Below are 27,363 nucleotides of genomic sequence, written 5' to 3' on the forward strand. Positions count from 1 at the left end.
GTCACGGCAGAGCAAAAACCACCTCCATGAGGGGCGTAGCTCCCAGCGCTGGGAGTATGGCTCCCAGAGCTGATGCACTATTTGCACTGGCTCTTTACAGCGCTGAAACTTGCTGTGCTCAGAGGGCTGTTTTTTCCACACCCCTGAGTGAGAAAGTTGCAGCATTGTAAAGTGCTAGTGTAGACAAGCCCTAAAATGATAGTCATACAGAACTCCAGTGTAAACAACAGTTTAGTTTAGACCATGTAGCACTGTAGCGGTGGGTGCATTCAATGGTCAACTCGTGCTCTTAGTTATACTGCATCCAATTCTGCATTGTTAACCGAGGCAAGTTTTCCTTGAATCCATTAGGATTCCACTGAAATTATTCTGAAATTCTACAGAGTGTAGGACTCTTTAAAGAAAGACAACTTTCCCATAGGTTCTTTTGAACAATTCAGTGAAAATTTTCTCTCTCCTATATAATGCTATAGGATGGTCCTTCCCTTCCCCTCCCCATAAAAGACCCTTACACAATCCCATCCCCAATTTACTGAAAAGTTAACATTTTCTGTAGGACTTTCCCCCGCATACACTGTAGGTAGAACAGTTTCACAATTTTCAGAGGAACAGGCCATTATATGTTCTTGCTATATGAATATAACCTGTCTTATTAGTTTCACAGCATTTTAAGCTGTTGTGAAATTAGTGTATTTTTATATAATTGAAAATCCATACTCAAAAGGCTGAAAAAATGTATCTGCATGAATGACAGACTGATTACGATGCACTTTTTATCTGTAGTATGATAGCAACTTGAGGCCTCAATTAAGATCAGAGCCCCATCATGCTAGGAGGTGTGTAAGTGTGTAAAAGGAAGTCCTTGCCCCCCAAAAGCTTACAGTTTTACTAAGACAAAATACAAGAAGTGGGTGTAGCAGTCAGAAGAAACAGAGAGGGAGGATGAACCAAACAGAAATAAGAACATAAAATAGGCCTCAGATATGCATAGGTAGATGGTTTCAAGTCAGAGGTATATTAATTCCAGACTTCTCTCTTCAGTAAAAATAATAAAACTAAATCACATTACAGCAATTAATAGCTCACAGAAGGTGAGCTAGTGCATCCCAGGTGTCATTGACAGCTGCCTACCCTACAAATGGAAATTGCTCTCACTTATATACTACACTGAAAGCAGTGTGCGTCGTATGTAGCAGTGTTCATATAGTTGAATGTTTATACAGGGTTCATATGCTACATACCTTTCTATTCTTGTAACAGCAGCAGGTTAGACTTAAAAGATATTCCACTCTTGGCATGCTGAGGTGTATCTGTAAAAATACAGTAGAATTATTAAAAGTTAGGAATCTAAATGTGTATTTTAATTCTATTGAGCACATCAGCTTTAAAGTCACTGGAACAAAATAATTACACAGTATCAGCATCAGCTTTTATCCAGCAAATATAGCATTCCTTGAAATTGTACAAATGTAATTCACACTAGCATTACATTCTAAATATACTTATATATCCTGCTCTATGAATCATTAATAAAGGAAAGAAAATTAACTTTAACCAATCACAATTCTGTGCTAAGAAATGTTTCTACGGATAATTCTGGTCCCCTGAAAGTGTCATGCATAGCCAGACTACATCTCCCATGATGCACGTCACAGCTCAGTCAAAGGTGAGAATATGATGCATCATGGGAGATATAGTTCAGACAGAGTCCAGTCCACAGGGATTTCTAGGGTCATTTCTACCTGAATTACAATACCCATGAGGCAATACAGCAGCACAGAAAGATGTAGTTTAATGTTGAACTGACTCAAAACAAAATGTTTTGAATTGGGTCAAACCAAAGGAAAATGACATTACATTTCAAAAAGCAACAGAGGGTCCTGTGGCACCTTTAAGACTAACAGAAGTATTGGGAGCATAAGCTTTCGTGGGTAAGAACCTCACTTCTTCAGATGCCGGCGTCTGAAGAAGTGAGGTTCTTACCCACGAAAGCTTATGCTCCCAGTACTTCTGTTAGTCTCAAAGGTGCCACAGGACCCTCTGTTGCTTTTTACAGATTCAGACTAACACAGCTACCCCTCTGATACATTACATTTCAATTTTCCCTATGTGGGGGAGGAGAGGAAATTTTTTGGCAAACTCAAAAATTTTCCCTGGAAAATTTCAAGTTTGTGAAAACTACATTTTTTGACAGAAAATTCTTCACCAGCTCTTGTTATAAGTAAATCAATGTATAACAATTGGATTAGCCATTTAATATAACATCTAGTAATCATTTATCATCTCTTTACAAATGGAACTTTTATATTAAGTGTGACTAGATTAACAAACAGCCTCTCTCAGACCAAGATGGTGAGTGAGTTTCAGAGTCAAAGCCCCCTAGAGTTGCTGACCCTCCAGGATTGGCCTGGAGTCTCCAGGAATTACAGATTAAAGATTATGTCACGTGATGAACCCTCCAGGAATACGTCCAACCCAAACTGGCAACCTAAGGACCCCTCACTCACTCTCTCTCACACACGCTCTCACCACCCTGCCACCAGTCATCTCCCTTTTGAAATAGGGACGCTGTGCCCTTGCCTCCCTCCCTGCCAGCCAGTCTTACCCCTCTCCTCATCATACACTCAAGGCTCTTAGTGCTCAGCAATCTGCCTCTTCAGCAAACCCTCTCTGACTCCCTGACTTCCCCACTGCTCTCATTCTCTCTTCTCAGTACCACACCTTTTACTGCATAGATCATCCCTGCAGAGGGTATCATAGTCAGAGCACAGATGCTAAGTAACAACATCTTAAATTTCTCATTACCTGATGAATAGTAGGCCACACACTGGATTCTGAAGCTGTTTTTCCACTTGCCAAAGTGCACATAGGCGACATCTTAGAAAATCATAACCCCAGAGATTAAAGGCTAACACCGTAACTTCTTGTTCCACCTCCCTGATCTCTTCAGCTAATCAAAACGAAGATGAAATCACAAAGAAAAAAAAAGTTTTATTTTTTTAGAAGTAGCCCCAATGTGTCTAATCAGTGTGCTACCCCCCAACATAAACTAAAATAAATACTGGTAGCATAACATGTTTAGTCTTCTGCATTGGTAGGGAAAGCTTTATTCAATTCTAACTATTTACCAAGTAAATCAAAATGAATTAGTAAACAAAAGAAAGGACTGCTCTCAAATCCAATAAAGTGATAGGCACTTTAATGCTTCAGAGAATCATTGCATAACTCACTCTGTACATCATCAGTCTGGGCTTCCCACTGCTGTCATTGTGGGCAATTCCAGTTAATCAGAAAAACAACTTTCCCTACAGAATGTGTCACTGACTTTCAGAAATAGCTGTCAGTCTAGTCTGTCTCAGTGGGATGTTTACGCATATTTGTTTTTGGGTGATTTGAAGATGCTAATAAGAGGGATAATTGTGTTCTCTCACACCTTTAACTGAGCGTAACACTTGCAATTGGTCAGTGCTGTGTTATCCCCACAAGATCAAAGAGGTGTGACAAACACTGGGTGATTTAATGTTTCCTTGGAAGGGAAAAGGCCATTCCACTTTCAGAAGTCCCAATTGACTGTAGCAGTCTCAAAAACACTTTGTCTCATCATTACATTTCTCAAAACAGACACGACTTCCAGCTTCTTTAGAGCATTGTGGTCCAATTTTGCAAAATGGCCTTAACGTGGCCTCTCAGTTACAGGTTTTGCAGGAGAAATTATTCGCATATCCAATATTTTTGCTCTACTACAAAGTGCACACAAGCAATAGTATTTATACATACAACCATACTTGTATATGCCAGTGGGGATTGTGCATGTGAAAGCTATTACTTGGGTTATACAATGACTGAACTGCCAATCTCTCTACCGATATTATGGACCCAAATCTGCTGCCACTGAAGTCAATAACAATTCTTTCATTTATTTCCTTGGGCACAGGATCAGAATCATACCGTGGAAAAATGTGAAGAGAGACTAAAAATAAAAAGACAGACAAGCTAGTTACTATGCAGAGGTGATAGCTCTTCTATAGCTAGGGTGACAACCAGCATCCATTAAAAAGGAAAATTATTGCTCCACTCTAATTTTGGCTTGAAAAATTGATTTAGCCTGAAAATTGCCAGATTCTCTGAAAGCCAAAGCAAGTGTTTCCACAAAGTCAGAAGAATTGATTATGGATCATTAGAAAAATTATCCTGATTTAAGTCTACAGTTTTTGTCTAACATAAATTTGTCTCCTTCCATCTTAAAAATAGCTTGTTACTACCCCCACAAGCTTTCCATATATTTACATCTCTGAAAATTCAAGGGCCTGCTCCTCAAAGAAAATACTTTCTAATTAAACAACGTTATTATTTTATTCTTTATTGATAATAATTCTGGGCCCGATTTTCCTCTCCCTGATGTCAATGGGAAGAGGTTTTTTGCCACTGACTTCAGTCGGAGCAGGATCAGATACTATTTATATGAGAGTGTGGTGCCCTAAATTGACAGGGTGCAATTTTCAAGAAACGAAAATGGGCCTTCAATAGCTAACCAAGTTTTTCCTTTATCTCAATGGTAGACACTTGTGTTTTTGAAACTGTAGAATCAGGTTCTAGTCCTGACTGTGCAGGCTTGTATGTGATTTATCACGGAGAGTAGTCTCTCGGTAGATAAGCGTAACCATGAAATACCTTCCCTCTCCCCCATTAAAATAAAAAAAGTTGCTGTCTGTCTGGTCCTTGGTTGTTCATGGACCCACCCAAAATATGGACATCAGAGAGAAGGAGGCTTAAAAATCCTTCTTCTGATATCTAGGAGCATGTTTTTGTTTTCTGGAGTCAAGTTTAAGTATTCTGGACATCAATTTGTTACTCTTTAAAATATCTTACGCTATTTAAGTTGCAACAGAGACTACCTTGGAGATTATACTCAGGCATACCTAGTTCTCAATTTTTTCCCCCTTACTCTTTTCTTCATTGAGTGATTCCTCCAAGAGACAGCCAAAAGAAAAGAAGATCCTGTATGTACAGAAAAATGGGTACACACAGATTTCGCAACACACAAAAGTAGTGGAGAAAGATGGAGTGATGAGTTTTTCTTTCACCATGGTAGCAATCCCCTTTGTTCATGGTAGCTTTAAATGTTGTTGAAGCTGCAATTAATTGTCCTTTATCTGTCCTATTGCCTCCTTCATCTTCTAATATATCACTGATACAATTGTCTCTGCCATTCAAACACTACAATCAATTTGAATCTAGGGTAGATTTGCTAGTCTCTAAAACTAACTCTTCAGAAGGGAACATTTGGAAAACTGCAGGAGAAAAATAGTGAGTGAAAAGTATTATCTGACAGCACTAAGACCACTGTAGGTGTTTTTATTAAAGATAATGTAGCTCTTCATAAAAACTGAGCTTTGTGACAATAATATTAAACTTGTGTAATGCTAGGATATTGGTCTAAGGGAAATTTGTTATATTTAAGTAAAAAAAACATTTTTTTCCTGATGTAGCTACTGCTACACAGAAGCTCATAAAGGAATCATTGATACTTGTATCCAAGTAGATATCACTTGAACTGTACCACTACATTTTCCTAAAAGCTCAACTTGATGGTAAATTGGAAGAAAGCTTCATCAAAGTATAAAAAGACAGACAACAGTTTTTTATAAGTTCATATCAGAAAAATATCAATGAAGGGCAGAAAGAGATGGTCTGGACTGTCTGGATGAATCAGAAGATAAATTTATGACAAAAATCTATCCTTTCGGATTTTCATTTAACTCTTTTGTTATGCTGTGGTATTTCACTATGCTAACACAAATGCATTTTATAGCTCCCTACTAGAGCGGAGTGAATAGCAGGATTTTTCAAGTCAGTGGCCAAACCAAAAAATCTTTGTGGGGGCAGCAGGAGAGAAATGGTTAATTTTGAATGGAAATGAATTTTTGTTTCTTGCAGAAACAAAAAAACACTGAAAAAAATCATTTTGGAAATGTTGATTTGAAATGAAATGTCAAAATGTTTCATTCACCTGAGAAAATTCTAGTCAAATTGCTGGCTGTGAACACATGATCTCGATAAATGAGCCTGGGAATTAACTTCCTTTTATCTGGCTGCTCTGCAAGAAAGAGAACTCTCAGAAAAGTCTGACTGCCTGTCCAGACAATGGAGAGTGTTTCAACCCAAACAAATCCCTTAGCAGCCATCTAATAGGTGCTGTTACTGCCCAGGGTCCTGTTACCTCTTTCTTTTTAAACTCCTTGGCTCATAACATGCATGACATTAGCACTTTTTGCCATGACCATAGGTTGAACAACAACTGAAAATTATAAAAAAAACAACAAGGAGTCCTTGTGGCACCTTAGAGACTAACAAATTTATTTGGGCATAAGCTTTCATGGGCTAGAACCCACTTCATCAGATGCATGAAGTGAAAAATACAGGAGCAGGTATAAATACATGAAAGGATGGGGGTTGCTTTACCAAGTGTGAGGTCAGTCTAACAAGATAAATCAATTAACAGCAGGATAGCAAAGGAGGAAAAATAACTTTTGAAGTGGTAAGAGAGTGGCCCACTACAAACAGTTGACAAGAAGCTGTGTGTAACAGTAGGGAGAAATTAGTATTGGGGAAATTAAGCTTAGGTTTTGTAATGAACCAACCACTTCCAGTCTTTATTCAGGCCTAATCTGATGGTATCCAGTTTACAAATTAATTACAGTTCTGCAGCTTCACGTTGGAGTCTGTTTTTGAAGTTTTTTTGTTGAAGAATTACCACTTTTAGGTCTATTATTGAGTGACCAGAGAGATTGAAGTGTTCTCCTACTGATTTTTGAACGTTATGATTCCCGATGTCAGATGTGTGTTCATTTATTCTTTTGCGTAGAGACTGTCCAGTTTGGCCTATATACATAGCAGAGGGGCATTGCTGGCACATGATGGCATATATCACATTGGTAGATGTGCAGGTGAACAAAGCCCTGGATGGTGTGGCTGATGTGATTAGGTCCTATGATGGTGTCCCTTGAATAGATATGTGGACAGCGTTGGCACCGGGGTTTGTAGCAGGGTTTGGTTCCTGGGTTGGTGTTTTTGTTGTGTGGTGTGTAGTTGCTGGTGAGTATTTGCTTCAGGTTTGCGGGTGTCTGTAGGCGAGGACTGGCCTGTCTCCAGAGGTCTGTGAGAGTGAGGAATCATCCTTCAGGATAGGTTGTAGATCCTTGATGATGCGCTGGAGAGGCACCCTTGAAAATCTCAGTTTCACTATCCATGTGATAGGAGGATTATGAACATTTGCATGGGGCAAATTCAAAGTGGAACAAGGTTCTAGGGCTGGGAGAGGAAAAAAAACAAAAAACAGTTCTGTACATTTTGAGTAGCCTACTACAGTAGTTTTAGCCATGGACAGATGTGCCTAGTTGTCTGAAAATGAAGACATGTATGCAGACAAAAAGGACATGATGAACCAGTTGAGGAGCAGAGGCCATTCTGCATCTCTGTCTAAGTAGTCATCATCTGTGAAAAAGAGAGTCTTCACCGGACCTAATAACATGCCTCATTACTTCACACTTTGGGAAAGTTTTATAGCTATAATTAAACTTAGCAAAGCAGCATGATTGTTGGCATTATTTAAAAAAAGGTGCCTGATAAAACAGGCCATATCTTGAACTGGTGATACAATCTAAAATACATCAAAACAGATGAGCATGTTTTAATGAATGTTAATTAAAATTGCATTTCAATTAGAGTCCCCCTTTGCCCACCTTCCCCCAGCCCTATTATGGTTTTCTCAAAGCATTCTGTGTGTTTTCCTTATTTTCTCTCTCTCTCATTTTATTTAAGTTTCAATTCCACTAGGGTGAAATTCACCCCTGCGCAGCACTTAGTTCCCATTTATTAAGTTCTTTTGGCCTTAAGAACTGCATAGGCCTTGTGCTGGCCCACTGCGCAGGGGAGAATTTCACTCTTGGAGAAAGTGTTTTTATTTACACATTAGCCACTCTTATTTTATCGCTCTCCTTCTTTCTTACACCATTAGGGGGAAAAAAGTTCTATAGCATTTAAACACAGAATGATAACTTTCCTGTAGGTTTCTGGAGCCTGTGAAAGAGCAGACTCACCATTGGAGTGCCCACTTGTGAAAGGGTGTGGCATAGCAGGCTCTCTCCTCTTGAGCACCCCCTGCCAACACTCATTCCAGGCCCATGACCATCTTCTCCCCCGTTTTGTGCTATTCTTCAGCCCGTCCTCAAGGCGGTGTCTTCAGCTCTGCCTTGGATTCAATAGCTCTTTCATCAGGCTCATGCACCCCTTCCTCAGGCCCGGTAGGGGAACTTGGGTTCACCCTCTGTTCTGGGTTCCAGCCCCAGGACTCTGTATTAAGCAGCTAGATCTGCTCCTTCAGATGTGCTGCTGCTTTCCCAAGCCACTTCCTGTCTCTGAGCTCCTTGGGCTGCTTCCCTGCAGCCTGTGCTTAGCATAGCCTCTGCTCTGGTTTCTCCCTAGGTCCTTCCAGCTCCTCCTTTCCCTGCTGGAACCCTCCCTGAGGACCACTTTTTTGGGCCTTGCCTCTTTTCCAGGGCCCACTATAGGGCTTAATTCTGTCTTTGTGGCCTCCTTCAGTCTGCCTTCCCAGAAAGAGAGAGAAAACATCCTGTCTCCTTCCTAGGTTTCTCTGTCTTGCCCCGCTCCTGGGCCTTCCCTGTAGTTTCCCCTTCCTTCTTTTACAGTGAAGACCCTGCTTATCCCCAGCTGGTTCTGATAATAAATTAAGTCTGACACCCTCCAGCTGCAGCCAGGTGGGCCAACTAAGCTCTCAAATTCCTATCATCTCCTTGTTCACCTGAATGGGGTAAACATCCCATCCTGGAGCCATCCTGGATAATTTTATCCCTGCAGTAGGATTCTATAGGATGATTCAGAAAAGCTAAAGGAAGATTATCATTCCCTCTCCTATTGCATTGGTTTTAGAATAATTTATAGAGAATCCTAATACTATTCTATAGAACCCTACCGGTTATGTTCCTATTGAGCGGCAGATTGTGGTCTATGTTGTGTGCCCAGGCAAGGCGGCAAGGGGAAGGTAAGACTATATTACTCCCCTGCACTGGGTATCCATAGTGTGGATAGAAGTGCTGAGGGAAGAGGAGTCTCCATGGGGCTACTATGCCTCAGCTGTGCATGCAGGCAGAATTTTGAATCACCTGTCCCCTGACAAACACCCCAGTCAACATACTAGGTACAGGTCTAGTGCCTGGTAAATTCCCTTCCTCTTTCCCCTTCCAAGGAGCAGAGGGAAACCAGTTGGTAGATTGTGACTGAATCACTGTCTGCTCCTGGGGCAGAACAGCTGTGTATTGCCACATACACATAAATGATACAGACGCTCCCCGGATTACGCAAACCCGACTTACGAAAATCCGGATTTACGGAAAAAGTTCTGTAAGTTCCGTAAACATTTTTTTTTGCATAGTTGTTGGAGATACGTTCTGAACTTAACCAAAATTTGATTCAGAATGGAACGCTTGCGTAAGTCGAGGAGCTTCTGTATAGGATTGTTACGTAAGAGGTGGAGTATCTCTTGGTTTCCCTCCTCAATTTGTGTTTATTGAAGACCTGATCAATTGATGCTGCTACATATGCAGCAACACAAAGATCAGCTCCACAATACTACAAGAGGGTTTCCTAAAGAGGCCCAACTCCAATCCAACAAAAACAAAACAAAAAAAACCCATGCCTTGTTTCTCCAAATAGAAGGTTCACTGCTCATAAAAATGTGCAAATAGTGCAGAGGTTGGGGATGACTGTGCACTCCCCACTCAGCTCTGACATCATTTGGATGTGTTTTGGCCCAAGTTCAGGATTTCAGCAGATCGTACAATCATTTTTATCTCAGGTTTTCTTGTTAGAAGTAGACAAGGCAAATACAGAAGGTTAATACAGTTCCAAAATACATTTTTACATAAGAAAGAAAAAACAATGAAGTGTAACAGTCCGAAAAATGCTGATTAAATAAGTTGCTCCATAGTGATTTGTTGTAACCTCATGACAAAGAGACTCTGGTACTTCTATTTCTACCGAATTTCATTCCTGTTATAGCTAAACTCCGAGGAAGTGACGGGGAAAAGATATTAATACATCTTGAGGTTGTGAGGGAGCTGTTTTTCAAGTGACAGCAACAATGAGAATTTTGAACACCTCATACGTCAATGAAATCCAGTTTTCTACTGCAGGTTTTGCTCTGAAACAGGAATGTGCTTGGAAGCCAGAGCTCAGGATGCTAAGAGCCATCTATTAACATAGAAATGGCTGTCAACAATGAATGCTTCTTGTTCCTTTGTTTCTTGCAAACATACCTTTCAGTCTGCAACCCTAGTGACATTAGCCATTGGTGTGACGCCTTATGCTCAACCTACTCATGAACACATTGCTGGGAGATAGACTTGGTAAGAGGCTGACTGGGGAAATATATATAAATGGGTTAGAAATTTGCATTGTTTGAAAAGGAAAAGCAACTAACATAATTAGTAACTAGCACAAATTTGACCTGGCAGAAATCATAGTAACAGTCTCCTAAAGCGGCTGAAGACAGTGGGAATGCTGAAATCAGTGGAAGTGGAGGGCACCCAGGACCCAGCATCTGAACAGATGGCAGTTACAGCCCAATAAAATTATGAACCATCAGGACAGTTTCTAAAGAATGGCTTGAGCTATATATTGTAACAAATCTATAGCTGTCTATTATTTCATGGCTACACTATGCTGTGTGCTAGGCCCACTCAGAACATATTTGCAGCGGCAGGGATACAATCCTGGTTCTTCTTCTTTAAGGTCTGTTCCAAAGCCCACAAAAGTTAATGGAAACACTCCCATTGCCTTCAATGGGTTTTGAAACAGGCCTTAAAAGCAGAGGCCTCTACCCTTGAGCTAAAATATTCCATTAGCTTTAGCAGGATGAGGCTATGGCAAACAGGGTACATCTTCACTGCAAAGTTAGCCCAGGTGATCAGCTGCCATCTGGGCACCCAATTTAGCCTAGTCCAGGTGCAAGTGTTCCCACAACAAAGCCCTGTCCATATTACCACGTCCTCACTATTTCTTCATTCACCCATGTATGTCTGGGGGCATATCCCATGTTTCTTTGGGCTGAGACATGTTAGGATTCGTTTCCCAGTCAATTGCGGGGGGAATTGTGGGAAGGGTATTGGAGGACTTTGAGCACTGAAGTGATTTTTGCCTACATCCACACTGCAAAGTAGTCAGGTTCCAGCCTAAATGCAACTGGAGCCCAGGTTCTTACCCACTCCCCAGCTGGTAGGCTAGACCAGGCTTAAAGCACCTCCAACCTGGGCTCCCATGTGAGTTGCAGGGAAATTTAGGCTAAAACCTAGATAAGCGCCCAGGTTAACTGTGCAGTGAAAACTTAACCACAGGTAGCCACTCTAATTCCACCCAGAAGAGGGTAGTTGTATACATATACAATAGCCAGTGCTGTTTCAACATGATTGTTACCTACTGGCAGATCAGCATTATTTACCAAGATAAACAAATTCAGTACACACTTTAAGCTTGTCATATTCCACTTCTGGTCTAAATTTATTCAGTTCTAATAGCACTGCATCAAGAATAGCTCCCAAGTGAGATAAACATGTTAAGAAAATTAAGGCCTTTTGCTGTCCTGGAAACAAATTGTATTCTTTTGTCCTTCTAAATAATGAGAACGTTAGCACAACACATCAGGAAGCATTTAATAGAACATAAAGTGGACCTGGTAGAAAATTTGTGTAATGGCAATATTTTTCTCTCTGGGAAAGAAAAAACAAAATAAAACCTTGTGAATCTTCATCCAACTGAACAGACAAGATTGTATCTCTCATTCCTGCCTCCCGCACCATTTGAATGGGAGCCTTGTATCTGTACAAAAGCCTGTTACTTAAGATTGGGTCAATGACTTGACTGCAGGAACTGCTGGAGCTTGTAGCTTTGTTGTAATCAGTTTTCCTGCACTTAGTTGAGGATTAGCACAGACTGCCAACTTTATCTACATTGAATTAGAGTACCTGGAGGTATCAAGGATGTAGCTATATGATGCTCATATAATTTCAATGATTCTCCCCCACACACGCACACACACTTCTGCCTGTTCAGGATTAATCAACCATTAGACCAAGTGAACACTTCAAAGATGTGCCATTCATTTTTGTTTTGGAGAGATATTGGAAAGGAAAATGTGGTGTGGGGCTGTCACATGTGGTGGCAGTGCTTTAGTGGTGTGACCCCAAGTGCTATAGTAGAATTGGTGCTCGTATTCTGGAGCCAGCACCTGCCTAGAAATTAACAACTGCACAGATACCACCAGCCCAGAAGGGCTGGCCTTTGGGGCCCACACAACTCATGAAAGCTGGCACTGTGATTATTGGGAACCTTTGCATAGGAAGGCTAAACTCAGCTTTCATTAAAAAAAATAATTAGTTGCTAGCCCTTCTGGTTCTTAAGCTGAGGACTCTGAGTACTGAAGGCTGTCACAGCTGACCAGAGTTGGGCTTTGGGACTTGAAACCCATGAGCATGGATCTGCCAGTTATTAGAGGGCACTGGAACCATTCATGCATGGGGTGGTGGAGCACATCAGGCATCCACTGCCATTGTGCTAGAGCTGTGCACTCCTCCCTAGCTACCAGCCTGCAGGTAGGCAGTTTGATCCATCAAGATGACAACACAATCTCCTGTGACAAGGGTGGACATCTCAGGGGAGAGGTTGGCTCAGCTGCAGGAAGGAAGCAGAGAAGGCAGGATTGGGAGTAAAAGGATGCCTGGTGTCTTCTGCACCCTTCCCCCAAAATACGAGCAGCAGCAGCCCCCCAGCAGTTTGAGAGGTATTTGCGGGGGCCAGAGGAGAGAGGACCTACCCTCCCTGACTAGTGACAGCAGTGCCACAGGTGCAAAGAGCTCATCAAGGGGAACCTTTCTAATCCCAACAATAGAAGCCGCTCAAGTGAAAGTAGGTGAGAGATACAGCAGGCACCATGAAGAGACAGGGAGCCTCACTGGGAAGGAGAGGGGTGAGGTAGTGGAATAGAGGGAAGAGCAGATAGCGCAGAGGAGGCCAGCGATGAGAATGCAGTAAGCAGAGAAGATGAAGAGAACAAGGAGTGATATGAGAATGACAGACATGAGAAGAGGATTGCTTTTCAAAGAAAAACGTGGAGACTTGAAAAAGAATAATAATTTAAAAAGGGTGGGGAAGTGAACAGAAGGGCAAATTTGGGAATATTTGGCATTGGTTTTGGTTTGGGCCCATAGCTTTCTTTCTCTAAGATTTACTAGAATTTGCTTAATCTATTTTTAAAGACCTTTTCCTGTAAAATAGTGAATTGGCTCAACAGGAATTGAGGGCACTCAGCATTTCTCAGCATCAGACCATTAATTTGCATTCACACATACTAGAACTGTATGTAGAGGAGATAGGATACTGTGCTGCAGAGACACATTACAGAATTAAGGGTCTGGGTGGCTGGGTTCTCTCTCTCTCACACACACACACACACACACACACACACACACACACACACACACACACTTTTAAATATTAAAGTTCAATATGAACATTAGCAAGTAATTATGAGTGCAAGCATATTAAGCACATATATTAACATATATGTATGTATTTTAATGTTTCTATTTCTGAAGAGTAGCACAGATTACAGTACAGTCTAGTATGTCTAAGGAAGTTCAGAGCCATAACTTTATATAGGGGTTCCTTTCTGTATAGCTATATAATATAACCCTGTTAGATGGGAGCAATAAAATGAATAGCTTATCCGATTAATGTAACCATTTTTTGTTATTTGTATTTTACAATTTTGTTAACTATCAATTATTTGCAAACAGTTTGCTGCTATTGGCTATTTCTGCTAGGTTAGTTAGTTTTGATTTGTCAGACAAGTCTCACAGTCCAGGACCCTAGTTGCCAATCATAAGTGCATAACTCATAAGTGCAAGTATAAGTTCCCGGCCAATGGGAGCGCGGAGCCGGTGCTCGGGGCGGAAGCAGCACGCTGAGCCCCGTGGCCCTCTTGCCTAGGAGCCAGGCCTGCTGGCCGCTTCCAGGGCACAACACAGTGCCCCAAGACAAGTAGGGACTAGCCTGCCTTAGCACTGCAGCACCGCCGCCTGGGCTTTTAACGGCCCAGTTGGTGGTGCTGACCGGAGCCGCCAGGGTACCTTTTTGACCAGACACCTGGTCACCCTATGAGCAGCAGTCTGTCCCAAGCCCAAGATTACCCTGCTCCGCTATTTCCCAGGGTTATTCCCTACTTCAGGTATCACTATGGAGGCTTTCTCCTTGGCCTCTTTAAACAGACCTCTGCCAAACTCTATCCTTCCTTGTGCCCTTTCAGCCAGGAAATCATCACAGGTCTTGCTCCAGACCCCTCACTTATGAAAGGCCTTCCTGCTCAGGCCCTTCTAACTTTCGGCTGCTGGCCCTTCTGTTGCTACATCCTTCACGCAACTCCCTTCCCAGGCCTCTTCCCTGGGGCATCATAGAGAAACTTCCAAACTCATCCTGCTCCCCGTAGAGTATTCTTCTCAACTGAAACACCGGGAGCCTCATATAGTCCTGCTATCACATAGCTCTAGGTCATATGACCCTGTCCTCCAACTTCCCTAATTTAGGAGGAAACACAGCCCTAGATCAGAGGCGAGACTTGTAGATTTAACTCACTCTGTAACAGGCCTGACTTTGCCACCCTTAGTCACACTGAATAGAACCGCTACCTAACTGAGTAAAGATGGCAGAATCAGGCCCAGAAATTTTGAAGGAAATAGTCACATAAAATTTGTCCAACTCCAATACCTAATCAAATTGGGCTTTCTAAGCCCTTCTATCTAAGGGCTAAATTGTCCCCTTAGGTACAGCCCTGAGCAAGGAGTGATGCATAAGCTGCACCAACCCAGGAATAGCCCCTGGAGACCTGTATTTGTGGCACAAATCATTCCCCACTCTCTCCTTGCTCTGAGTCTGAAGAGGACAGTTGTTTGCTGCTGGGCATTCTAACTGCAAATTGTGACATGCCATGCCAGCTCAGTTGCATCAGCCAGTAGATTGTGAGGGGAAGAACAAAGCCAAAGTTCCACCCCTTTTCAACCCTCACAATCCCTCTCTCTGGGGATACATTTGCTTGTTCTTGCATGTGCAGACACAAGGTACAATTAGCCCACCTATGAATGTGTGTATGTAGGGATAGTTTCTTACTTCTCACTTCCTCCCCTGCAAGAGTGTGTAGTCTCATTCATAATTTAGCCCCGGGTGTCCAGCACTTGGATGCTGTGGTACTAGCCACTCTGGAGTAAGATATAGATAGATCATAATATTGAGGCAGCGAGGTAGAAGGCATAATTAATAATTTTGACTGTAGTTCTTGTTTGTTCATGGGAGGGATTCATGCTGCCTTTTTTACCTTGAAGCTTATAAAGCACCTGGAAGAATTATTGTTCAGAAGCTGGTATTTGCCTTTTAATAAGTTAAATGTTTCTGTTTGTATCCTCTCGGATGCAATTATGAGGTTAGAACTATCCTGAGCTCCAGTGTAAATGTATCACCTGCATCTTGAAACTGGCATTCTACAACAACACAAAAGATAAAAGCCTATTCACAGTCAGAATTATGAGAATGTAAATAAACATTAGGCTAATCATGTGTCAGAATTTGGTCTCAGATCAGTGATGCATTTCGGCCTTAATTGTTCCAAGAGTCTCTTTGGCACCTTACAAGCAAAATGCAGAGGAAAGCCCCAGTTATGACCAACCCTTCAATTAAAAAATTCCAACACCATGGATGCCAGCTGAGCTTTGGGGCAATTCCATAGCTTAGGACCAAGAGGCAGAACAATGATTCAGGAGACAAAAATGCCTCCATGCAATGGAATTCTCTCTCTTCCAATTTGCTCCCAGCCTAAATCATTTGGATGGCCAACACTGATGGTGTTAATTGGACTCTGCTGAGGTAGTGCATGAAGTCTTCTGCTTATATTGATACCAGGGAGAGAGCTCTCAAGACTGTCTGACAGCAGTTCAGTTGCTCGACAGCCATAGAGATCCTTAAGCAGACATCAATATCTACTTTAAATGAAGGTATTGTTGTCTCTTTTGCTCTTTACACAACATACATAATATGAAGGAAGCACAGGTGTGGGGTCCACATATATATGTTTACTAAACATGGTTAACATGTAAGATCTAGCTGCATGTGTACATACTGCTGCTCTTACAGGGCTGCGGTGGCTTCTGAAACATAGAAGACATAGGTATGTCAACCCTACAATGGAAGCCCACAGTAAGTAGAACAAGTTAGCAGACCCTGGGCTTGTTAACCTACAGCTTGAACTCATACTCATTAATAACCTCAGGTTAGGAAGTGTTGAACCCTGGGTCTCAACCTGGGTATTCCAGCATCTACACTGCATTATGTGGGCCCAAATCCAACCACCCATATTCCACACTTCCTAGTGCCCTCCCACAATGTGGCCACTCTAACTTTTTGGTCGTGGTACAGAGTAGAAAAACTTGACTGACCAGAGGACAAAAAGTCTTCCCGTGGGATTATGGAATACTTTTGGTGGACTCCCAGAGCACAAGTCCAGTGGGGCTGCATCATGTACAAGTTTGTGTGTTGATGGGAGCTTTCATAATGCAATAAAACAACACTATAAATAGTGGGAGTATTTTCTGCTCCCTGCCATTTGTGTACAGCTTGTCTCATGGCTCATTAATTCTGTATGCATGCTTGAATATTGGACATCAATATTATTTAAACGAAAACAAAGAAAGCAAATAAAGAAAGCAAACTCAAGTATACATGTATTTAAGCCACTCTTACTTCAGAAGGCTTATGCCACTATACACTTAAGCCCAGGTCCTAAGTGGGGTAGAGTGATGCCAGTTGGTCTGTGTCTGTCTAGTTCTACTAGCATTAATCGCAGTGTGTGTATCTGTAGGGGGGAGCAGCAGGCCTGGGTGCCACTAATGACACGCACAGAACTCCTCTGCACATGTCCATGTATCCAGACTTTGCAGAGCGATCCAGAATTTAGCCCTTAGCATGTTTTCTTCTTTACAGGTATTTTTTGTTTGTTGAGTTTTACTTGGTCTAACAGTCCAAAAATTAGAAAAGAAAAAGGCCACCCTGTGTTGTTTTGTAGGATTATTCCTATAGGATGCTGCTCTGGGAAGAATGCAGCTACACTATACAAGTCAAACCATCCCACCCACCAAGATTCAAGCTTCTTCTGTGTAGGTGGACAGATTAGATTTTTTTTTTAAATCTCTAGGATAAGTGATGAACAGGGATGCAGTGCTTACACATGCCATACTCAATGATTTTGCATGGACATTCAAAGAGTTTGGGTTTGGGGCATTTTCAATTTGTTATAAAGTTTTTCCAACCAGTTACATATCCCTCCAGCTTTAGGAAGTAACATTTTGATCGGGGAAAAGTATTGAGCACCCAGCAGCTCCTGTTGACTTTACTGGGAACTGTTGGGTGTATTCAGCAGCTCTGAAAATCTGGCCATTTATTTAGGTGCCTAAATATGGATTTAGGAGCCTAATTGTAGATGAAGGTAGGCACCTAGTGGGATTTTCAAAACACCTAAGTGCATATCTGCATCTTTATGTGCCTAAATACCTTTAAAAGTCTGGCCCAAGGTACTTTTCAATATCTACGTATGGCTAAGTGAAACCCTCAGTTGGAAGACATTAGATCACTACAAACCATTATTATTACAAAGGTTGTGACAAAGTGGGAGGTTTTTTCTTATTTTTTTGCATGAATACTGTGTGTGCCTCGGTTTCCCTTGTGTGTTACACAAATACCTAAGTGGTGGGACAAGGGTATGTGATTTTTGCTGAGGCCCTAGTGGGCAGGGGTGGCTACCTCTAGCTGTCTGCATGTAGATAAAGACTGAAACACTCCATAACCTGGCAACTGATGGCCGGGGCCTCCCACCCCAACAAATTAGAGCAAGGAAAGGGATGGACACCTACTGACCCCTTTGCCCAGGAAATGAGACAAAGAATGGAGAGGGGCAACAGGCGTGTCTGAGGCAGGGCTGCAGGAAGCTGATCAGGCTCCTGGTTTGGGACTCGGGGGGAGAGCCAGGGCCCTGGACTTTGGATTCCCTCCCCACAAGATGGACTTTACTGAATGTTCCTAATTCCTGTGCTAAAAAGATCTATTCTACACTGTATTCCTGATGACTAATAAACCCTTGTGTTTTACAATGCTAGCCAAGAGTCACTTCTGACTGCAGAGTTGGGGTGCATGGTCCCTTTGGGGGCATGTAAGGCTTCTCCAGGTGTCCCATCCAGGTGGAATCACTGCAGGGAGCTCACGGAGTGAACAGGAGCAGGGCTGGTCCTACATCAAATGGTGTCCCAGGCGAGGAGTGTCTTCGGCACCTCCCACCCATCTTCCGCAGTCTTAGAATGTCATCAAACATTACATGTTAAGCATGGCAAAAGAAATAATAGTATTTCTTTTATATTGTTGTGTAGATAGGGGTTCGACAGGTATCTTTGGCGGCTCATTAAATATGTCCTTTATTAGTCACTACTTATACTCTTCAAGTCTTAAAACACAAGTACACTTTCACAATTACACAATAAAACAAGGTTCACAATATTGCAGCTGAGCTCTCACATCACTTCAGTTTGTTCTTATATAGTGATGCCCCACCCCTCATATACCTCTGCGGGCATGGCTAGGGTTGCCAACCCTCCAGAATTGTACTAGAGTCTCCAGGAATTACAGATTAATCTTTAATTAAAGATTATGTCATGTGATGAAATCTCCAGGAATACGTCCAACCAAAATTGGCAACCCTGGGCATGGCTGACAACATTCTAGGAGGTTTGAGGAAAATGTAGTTCTCAGAAAGTCTGGAAGGTTCCACAAGATTCTACAAAGGTCCAGAACATTCTAGGAGGTTAGTGAAAAATGAATCCACATACAGAATACCTGAAACATTTTATTTCAAACATTCCATTTTCCCTTTTGTTGCTAACAACAAAAACAGCACCCCAAGCCCAGCACACCAGTCTAATGTCGCCTGCCCCTAAATCCAGCACTGAACTGAGATGCTGAATGCTCCGAGGTCAGACCCAGGAAGCGCCAAAGCCAAGCAGGCTTCTTGCTCTGGTGAAAATCTGTCCTGAGGGGAGACATGCTGCACCAGAGTCCTGGCTGAGCTTCAGTCAGAGCGGTTCCAGAGCACTAAGACTGTGACTACATGACAAAGGTATATAGAATAAATAAATACTGATGTGTGCCTGTCATTCCTGAAACATAGGTGGTTCCTAACCAGAACTCTCTTCAGTGATGCAGTGAACTAGTATGCATCTCTAATAAGAATAAATATGGATCTAGTGTTTAATCCATTGGACTAAGAGTCAGGAGCCCCAAGTTACAGTCTGGTTCTGACTAGCTACATGACGTTAGAAAAGTGAACTGATTTTCCTATGCCTTATGCCCAAGCCACACTAAAATTCAAATAAGCCAACAGACCAGTTACAATATTTTTACTCCGTGACACAACATTTATCCCCTCCAAATACAACATAGTTCCAGACTTCGCTGTAGACAGGACCTTCATTTCAGCCCAGTTAGGGCTCCCATCTACACTACAGATTAGAACGGTTGTAAACAGGTCTCCAACTCAGGTTTGGGGTGGTTTTTTTTGGTCGTAATCCTTAGTATTTCTGTCTATAACATGGGGATAGTAATACCATAATTATTCAAAGGCTTAATCAAAGAATATTTGCAAAGTGTTATAATTGTTATTTATTATTATTAATTCCCAGTATTGTAAAATTAGGGTTCAAGTTAAAAAAGAAAATTTCAGGAGCCTCAAACTTTTAGTCTGTCTAGTTCACCCTACAAACTGTTTGTTGTTCTAATCTATTCCAAAGTAGTTAATATTTACTAGGCACGGAAATGTTCAGACACCTTTCACCCTGCTGTTCCTACAGTTGCAATCCACAGATGCAAATGAGAGACATGTATCAGAGTTACTCCTGCGATCTTGTGATCCATTCCCTTAACATTTTTGCACAGGTTTAAGCCAATGATTAACTTTCCGTTAACAAAATAATACCTATAAAGAACTTAGGGTACTTGCTGTGTGTGCTGTTAAAATAACAACATGGCTTCTGTATGTCTCTCCTGCCTTTGGGCTATACTCTGTCTGATCCTCATGCTGCTACACGTGGTAAGGGAGGGCATATGGTATTCTCTTCCCGACCTAGCACCACCCTGTGCAGCCCTTATACCTGCCAGGCAGAATTCCAATCCCTATGTTCAGGGGAGCCTAGGGTCTTGGGTGCCCTAAGAGTGTATGGAATTCTGAAGTGGGATGAGGGAGGGCCCTGGCTCCCCTCCTCCACTCTCCAGCACAGTGAAGCAAGCAGCCTCTCCATGCCCAGGAGTCACTCTGCTTCCATGAGGCAGGGTGGTGTTCCCTGGTGTTCCCTCAGGATGATAAGGCTCAGCACAATCTAACCCTTTAGTTAATAGCTAAAATAAAAATGCCCCTCCATGTGTAAAGAGCCTAAAGTAAACCGAATCCTTTCCACTGGCATCCAGCTAAGTTACTGCTCAGCTTCTGCTTTAGGGCCCAATTCTGCAACCTTTGCTTACACCGCTAGCACTTCACTGGGACTATTCACACAAGCAACTACTACTCAGGGAGAATAAGGGTTGCAGAATCAGGCCCTTAACAATTTAACACAGAATGTAAGCAGCCAAAGAGAAGCTTAATTCTAATGCCTCAGTATGCAGTCTTTTTTATTACACCCACAACCACCCACAACCTCTAAATTGTTATTCTTTAGAATACCCTGCTGTATTTTTTTTTTTTTTGGGTACCAGCATCGTGGGCTTAGCTACTAGATTTGTGCATGCACTTGCAGAAATAAGTAATGGAGGGCTTGATCAGGCAATAGGATTTTTCTCAAATGACAGCTTTCGGTATTAAAAGAAGTGTATTCGTTATTCTGCTAGCACGGAATAATAAAAACTGTAGCTTTTCCTTCCCAGTCTCTCTCCTTTGAATCTTGTAAAGCAGAAATGATCCCTGGCTTGTAGGCTGTAGCAGCCCACGGAAGCTTTGAGAATAGTGTCAAAAACCTACATACCTACACCGCTAATTGAAGCCTGGATTATTAGTGACACTTTGGAGAGTCAGGCTGTCATTTAAAAGAAACAAGGAGGAACTCTGCAGATGCTGAAGCCTGACATTTTGTAGTGGAGGGAGGATGGTCTATACCACTGAAAAAAGTAGCTCTATAATTTTCTCAAGTAGAACATGATCTGTGAAATCAAATCTCTTTTTCTGTGGGTCTGTTTCAATAATCTTGATCCCTCCACACCACTTGAAAGACACACAGTATTCATGAAAATATGGAAGAAATGTGTTCTCTGTTTTTATTTTGAGAGGTGCACATTGTTACTCAAATTCACTGCCTGGCACTGCTGTTTTTATTGTCCAATCAGTTTAATTCTCAAAGACAAAGACAAAATAAAGAAAAAACCCAAAATGACTGATATTTAAGGTGCCCCATGAATTTTCTTTTGGTTCTCTGGTCTCCTGGGAAATTTTTAATTGCAGTCTCAAGCTAAGGCAAGGGAGGGGAGGAGATTGAGGAAAAAACATATTTCTTCCATTTCACACTGTTGGGTGAGGTATCAGAACAAAATCTTTCCAACAGATACTGCAGCCATAAATAAACTTGGGGTGAGGGGAGCTGCACCTACACACAGCACTGGCTTTTAACAAACTTTCAAAAACGTTTCAATATTTATTTTTCTCTCTTGGTTCTCCTAGAAGCTATGAAGCCCACACTTCTCATAAGCACAACCTCTCATAGCACTTGCCAGTACATGGCAGTTTTTCATTTGTTAATATTAAAGCACTTCACAAAGAGGTAACTCTTGTTGTTCTCCTTTTCCACATGGGGAAACTGCAGCACAGAGATTAAGGCCAGGATTTTCGAAAGCTAGCGGGGGGAGAAATATGCAGTTTGAGCATCTAAAAGGGTTTTTTGGTTCCTCTCACCACACATCTGGTACCTGGGACAATGGCTCTGTGCAGCCACGGGAGAAGCATGTGGGGAGAGGAGCTGGATAAAGAGGCAGTTCTGAGATAGGTTCTCTTATGGAATTTTCAAATGTGTCCAGGGTCCTCCACACTCAAGCAGGGAGGTGCCTCTGTGATTCTCTCAGCCTAAGGGATGATTATTAACTCAGCAGGAGCAAGTAAACACCTATCTGTCCACTGCCATTTACCTGCGTGCAGGGCTGACCCAAGTGCATGCATTTCTCTGAACAGACACACACGACTCCAAGATAATGCAAAGCTAAAACAATATTTCTGTGTATTATCGGAGGAGGGAAAAGATGGTATTGTGGGGATCAATCTGCAGTATAATATATAAAAAAAGTACTAACTACAAAAATTAGGATACACACAAACACTCATGCTCTCTCTCTCTCTCTCTCTCACTCACACACACACACACACACACACACACACACACACACACACACACACACACACACACACACACACACACACACACAGCACCCCTGAAAAGACTTACCTTAATGGGGGTGTATGTATGTTCTGTCCACACTTGGGGGTGCATTGGCATCGATCCTGACGCCTGAAATTGAGAAAACAGAGCTGGAGCTGTTGTCCCCTTTTCCCTAACTGCATTCTTCACTGATACAATCTCTATGATGAGTACATCAATGACACCCTCCCAGAGGTTGCCCTGCCATTATTGTCCCTTTCTGGAGTTGACATCCTCACTTCCAATGCAGTGTTCAAACCCACTCCATGGCCAGATTCTTACCCAGCACCTCCTGCTCCTAGTACAGTTTTGTCTGCAGACCATAGACCATGTATGACACACAGCTTAGGCTGCCATCACTTCTCTGCTGGTCAATAAACCCCAGGAATCACCTCGCAATCCATCATTACTGCAAAAACAACTGGTTCTCCTCTGCTGTAATGTCATATCCCACAAATTAGCTAATCTATACAGCTGGTCGGGAACGTGAATTTCACTTCTGCAAAAAAATTCAGGGTTTGGAGAAAAAAAATTCTCCTGAAATAGGCCCAAAAGCAAGAATCTCAAAACATTTTGTGGAAGTGAAATTCCACAATATATTTTTTTTTTTTAAATGAAACATTCCATCTTGTGAACGTTCTGGTGTTTTCCACCTTCCCAGCCCACCAAGTGGTTTTCTTCTAAAGATTCATCAAAATAGACACATTTCCACTTTTGACAAATTGGCGTTTTCTGTCAGACTATTTCAGACCAGCGCTACTATCGTGTACACTTATAGTGTGACCATCACTTGAATGCAATGTGTAGGGATCAGTTGTACCCCTATTTCGCTGTTATTACCCTAGAAGATTTCATAGCGTTGTGTCAACATTTAGCAACATTTCCAGGAAATGGATCTGGCCTTTGGAGTGCAATTTGTATTTTTAATAAAGTTACTGTGCATGGGCAGAGTCCCGCCCCCTAAACAGAACACAAGCCCTGGGTTAGAGCGGACAGTCACCCCTTTCTTGGGGTTTGGCCTTATTGGTAATTCACAACAAGAGTACAACACAAGGTTCAGTGTAAGATTCCTCCCTGAGCTTGGCTCTCTCTTTATTTTTCCACAGGACCTTCTTTGTGCTAGCTCCCTAGTTGCTTCTTTTTAAAGAAGCTTTCCCACCTCCATTATCTTCAGGATAATGACCAAAAGTTGTCACAGTCAGACAGCAGAACTTCAGCAGCTTTTTGCATGCTTCTAACACCTGTGAACAGGGTGGGTCAATAGAAGGGGTCTGGCTATCCTGTTACAGGTATGTTTTTCCAGTGTAATGTACTCCAGCATGTATAATTAGTTTCTTGTTGTGCTAATCATTACATTAACTATTTCAGAGGGCAGGAGCAAGTAGCTAGCCACTCTACAAAGTGAGACACATATAAAAGGTACTGTGTTCTCCTAGCAACCAAAGTTGTAAAATAATGCAATGATATCCAAAATGATGTAATGAAAATGATATAATAGTGGTTTATTGTTGTTATGGCAACATACATAGTTAGATTTAAATGCATGTATCTAGAATTTTAAACAAATAATCTAAGCAACATATTTTTGCTAATTAATCAATCCTATCCAATTTACAGTCATTGTCATTCATTAGTGTTTACTACAGAGCTCTCTTGAATTCTGATTTTCATGATCTTTGTATTGCTCTAACTGTTTTTATTTTAATTCCAGCTGTCTACTCTTTGACCCAGGTAAAGTCAAATCGTTATTTCATCTGTTTCTTTATATAGAGACAAAATGGTTCTGTATTTCAATGCATTATTTATAACATGGTCTTTTTTAAAAAAACATTCTGGTTGCTTGTAGGAACATGGGGTCATGCTTTCCTGAACATAATTGGGGCAACTATCCAAAGCAGTGCTGTCGGAGAGGAGTGGAATACAACTGGGATATGAGGACTTGTATGCTCAGCACCATTCTCACAGATTTTAGAGATGGAAGAGACGTACTATCCAGCCCATCTCCCTGCAAATGTAGGCTATATATAGCACTTTCAAATATAGGGGGTTAAATTCTCTGCTGGTGTAAACTGGCACAGTTCCATTCACTTCACTGGAGGTGTTACTTCTGCTAAGAATTTGGACCATTATTTCTAAAGACAACCCAATTGTTTTACTTAACAAATCCATGATCTTTACCACAAGAAATCTTTTTGTTCAGGATTTCCTTTATATATCATCCAAGTCCTCACCATTGGTTCTTTGTGTAGTATGCTGGTTAGGGTTTAATCCTGCAGTTACTTCCCAGGAAGAGTCCTTCTGATTCAAGGGGACTGCATAGGGGAGTAATTGTTTGCAGAATCAGATTCTTAATTTGTATTTGTTTCCTGGTTTACTATTTTGAAAGTAGACTTCAAAAGATAAAACATTGAACCTTGGATCTTTGTTGTAACTCAGCTGGGTTTTTTTACAAAATGTCCATGTTTCAAACTGTGTAGTGCTAAGAGAGATAAAGGAACAGCAGTGCATCTGGGTGTTAAGAGAGAAAGATCTTACCTCCAGTAGGTACAAATGGCTCCAGATGAATTCTGTGATGATGGTGTTCCATACTGGTCTTCTGATGTTCCTGAAGAAATATGAAATGACATTTAGACCAATGTCATGTATGCTACTTGAATCTACATGTCGTGCTCTGTCCTAGTAGCCTCTATTATGCAGTCTCCTCATTTCAAATAAATAAATGAAATCTGGAATTTGTCAACACATGACTCCAGGAGCTGGGATCCTAGGCATCGGCCTTTAGTATTTATACCTTAATCCCGCCCTGACTTCATTGACATCAGTGGCGCAATGCAGATTTTCAGCAACTGAGGATCTGTTCCAATATATCAATATATAAATTCTTATTACATGATTCACTTGCACTCACATCTTCCCCTGGCAGGGAGAACAGCACTGGAAAATCAGCATGGATGCATATACCAATGGGGGTTTGAAAATTCCACTGGATGTGCTTCCGAGCCGAGGTTGAGTATCCAAACACCCTGCACACTCCAAAATGTGAGCGGATTTTCAGACAACATGGAAAACTTCCCCTGTTTTCTGAGCATCTTAAGCCAGCCAAGCAAAATCTCTGCCCGCTGCCCAATTAAGGGACTTTAATAACTCAGTTTCACCATCTCTAAAACGGGATAAAAATACTGATCCACCTTGTTAATTTCCTTTGAGATATTCAGATTCAAAGCAATGAATTCACAAGTAATAATAAAAACATAATAAATAATAACCAGGCTAACTTAATAGCCCACATGTTCCCACAAGCATCCTGAGCTGTCCTCCAGCTGACTTCATTTGGCCGGCTACATGAGAAAAACATAATCAGCCAGTGGTTTAAATTTATACATAAAAGAAAACTCAGGAAAATTTTACTTTCAAAAGTTCTGCAAACCTCCTACTCCACCTCCACTGGTCTGCTGGCTGACATAACACCTTTTGTCAGCACAGAGAGGAAGCATTGATTCCCAGAGGGCCAATTTAGCACAGTGCCAGCCCTGCAGGCAGGAGTGTTTTAAAAATGTTTCCTGTATAGTATTCTCTTGAGGTTGTCCATTTTGAAGACAAAATGAAGAAAAACAAGAATGTCATTTGCAAGTGGAAAGCCGGGCAATAGCCTCATCCCACAGAGCCCAGCTTAAAGGCACAAAAGTAAATAATCTTTTCCCTTTTGCTTTGTTGTGCCTGTTTTCCATTATCTGCCTCCCTGCCTGCAGTAAAACTGCTGTTCCCAGAGCTCCTGAACCTGTTTAGTTTTCACCTGCTACCAGTTCACCTGAAGCAGCACTAATGTACCGCAGAAGGCTTTGCCTCATTCAGTACAGCAGAAAAAAGCTGTCCAACTGCTTGTTTCACACTAGACTGTGGGTGGAAATGCATATAGAACATCAACATGCCAGTTCAAGCAGCCTGCCACTCCTGTTCCAGCCCACGAACACAGCCCGAACGAGAGATTAGCCAGGAGCTGCCAGTGAAACTTCTGTCTATGGCACCCCAACTGGATTTAAAGTCTCCCTTTTCCCAGTACAAGCATAATGGGAGGATGGTGTCACCACTGTCATTTTGCAAATGAGCATTCCTCGTTGTCTTTACCATTTACATACCCCCACCTTCTCCCAACAGCAGTTTTTTTGGTCCTGCCTCTGCCCAGATTGTCCATTGGACAGTCTATGTGCATGGCCAGCCAAAGGAACCCCACCCAGATGGGTTCCTTGCATTGCTGGTGCAAACCCTGGCTGACAACTCCCTGTATCCTTTGCTCCCCATCCAGGGACCTTACAGAAAACAATTGAATCCTACAGGTTTGGAATCTGCACTGTTCATAACTACAGCCCCATTTCAAGAAAGTAACCAAGCCATTCTTCTTGTGACTTTTGTAAATGCCTAAAAGTTCTGGTCCAGTACTATTATATATAACTTCTTATTACATTGTTCACTTGCACTTACATCTTCCCTGGCAGGGAGAACAGGATTGGTAAAGCAAAATGGATGCTATGTGGTTTTGAAAATTCCACTGGCTTTTCACCCAGACACGCAGCACATGCCAAAATGTGAGCAGATTTTCCAACATGTAGGCTCTAAAACTTCTTGAAAACCTCCTCCAGTTGTCAGAGCACTTTAAGTCAGCCAGGCAAAATCTCTGCTGGCTGCCCAAATGAGGGACTTTAGGCGTGCTTATTGCTAGACTGTATTCCTGACTGTAGAAATTCTGCAGTGTGAGTGC

General features: G+C 41.9%; 1 protein-coding gene and 1 long non-coding RNA gene across 2 annotated transcripts in view; one reads left to right on the top strand and one right to left on the bottom strand.

Annotated features, from left to right (window-relative positions):
* LOC135983898 (general transcription factor II-I repeat domain-containing protein 2A-like) overlaps positions 1-27,363 on the top strand; it is a 984,084-nt gene that overhangs the window by 565,540 nt on the left and 391,181 nt on the right. The window lies entirely within an intron of this gene.
* On the bottom strand, positions 1,241-25,775 carry LOC112058738 (uncharacterized). Its single transcript, XR_002887895.3, has 3 exons — positions 25,143-25,775; positions 22,635-22,697; positions 1,241-1,310 (listed from the first exon to the last, which is right to left on the bottom strand). It is a non-coding gene; the product is annotated as an uncharacterized LOC112058738 (long non-coding RNA).

The sequence above is a fragment of the Chrysemys picta genome, chromosome 5 (genome assembly GCF_011386835.1).
Source record: "Chrysemys picta bellii isolate R12L10 chromosome 5, ASM1138683v2, whole genome shotgun sequence".
Taxonomy (NCBI): Eukaryota; Metazoa; Chordata; order Testudines; family Emydidae; genus Chrysemys; species Chrysemys picta.